Genomic DNA, 997 nt, shown 5'->3' with positions numbered 1-997 from the left:
TTTTTTTTTTTTTTTTTTTTTTTTTTTTTTTTTTTTTTTTTTTTTTTTTTTTTTTTTTTTTTTTTTGAGGCTGAGTCTCGCTCTGCCGCCCAGCCTGGAGTGCAGTGGTGCGATCTCGGCTCACTGCAACCTCCACCTCCCAGGTTCACATCATTCTCCTGCCTCAGCCTACTGAGTAGCTAGGACTACAAGCGCCCGCCACCGCGCCTGGCTAATTTTTTTTGTATTTTTAGTAGAGACGGGGTTTCACCGTGTTAGCCAGGATGGTCTCGATCTCCTGACCTTGTGATCCGCCCGCCTCGGCCTCCCAAAGTGCTGGGATTACAGGCTTGAGCCACTGCGCCCAGCCTCATTTTGCTTTTTAAACATAATGACCTAACTTGGAGATCGTTCCAACTCAGTACAGAGAGAGTTTCCTAATTCTTTGCTCCATAGCTGCATGGCTTCCTACTTTGTGGTGCCGTCTATGACTTCCACATGAGGAACACTGTGGTCGTCACTTTGAATCCTGATTCCGTCTCTACCTGTTAATTCCAAAACCTCATTCCAGCCTTTATCCACATTAATCCCTCTTTACTGTTTTGTTTCGTTTTGTTTTTTCCTACAAACACATTAGGTCTCTTATATGCTAACAGAGAACTTTCCCTTCACTCTGAGGTCCCTTAAGGCTCCCATAACCTTCAAAGCTCCAGATAGGGATGTCCACAGTCTTCGTTCACAGCTTGCATTTCACCACCCATTCTTTCCTTGACACTTTGTGATCTTCCTTCTTCCTGTCTCAGTTAAAAAACGATCTCTTGACCGGGCACAGTGGCTCATGCCTGTAATCCCAGCACTTTGGGAGGCCCATGCGGGTGGATCACCTGAGATCAGGAGTTCAGACCATCCTGGCCAACGTGGTGAGACCCCGTCTCTACTAAAAATACAAAAACTAGCCGGGCATGATGGCTGGCGCCTGTAATCCTAGCTACTTGGGAGGCTGAGGCAGGAGAATCGC

Source organism: Rhinopithecus bieti, unplaced genomic scaffold (assembly GCF_001698545.2).
Source record: "Rhinopithecus bieti isolate Rb0 unplaced genomic scaffold, ASM169854v2 scaffold_26131, whole genome shotgun sequence".
In the NCBI taxonomy this organism is placed as follows: Eukaryota; Metazoa; Chordata; class Mammalia; order Primates; family Cercopithecidae; genus Rhinopithecus; species Rhinopithecus bieti.
Note: the sequence above shows the minus strand (reverse complement) of the source record.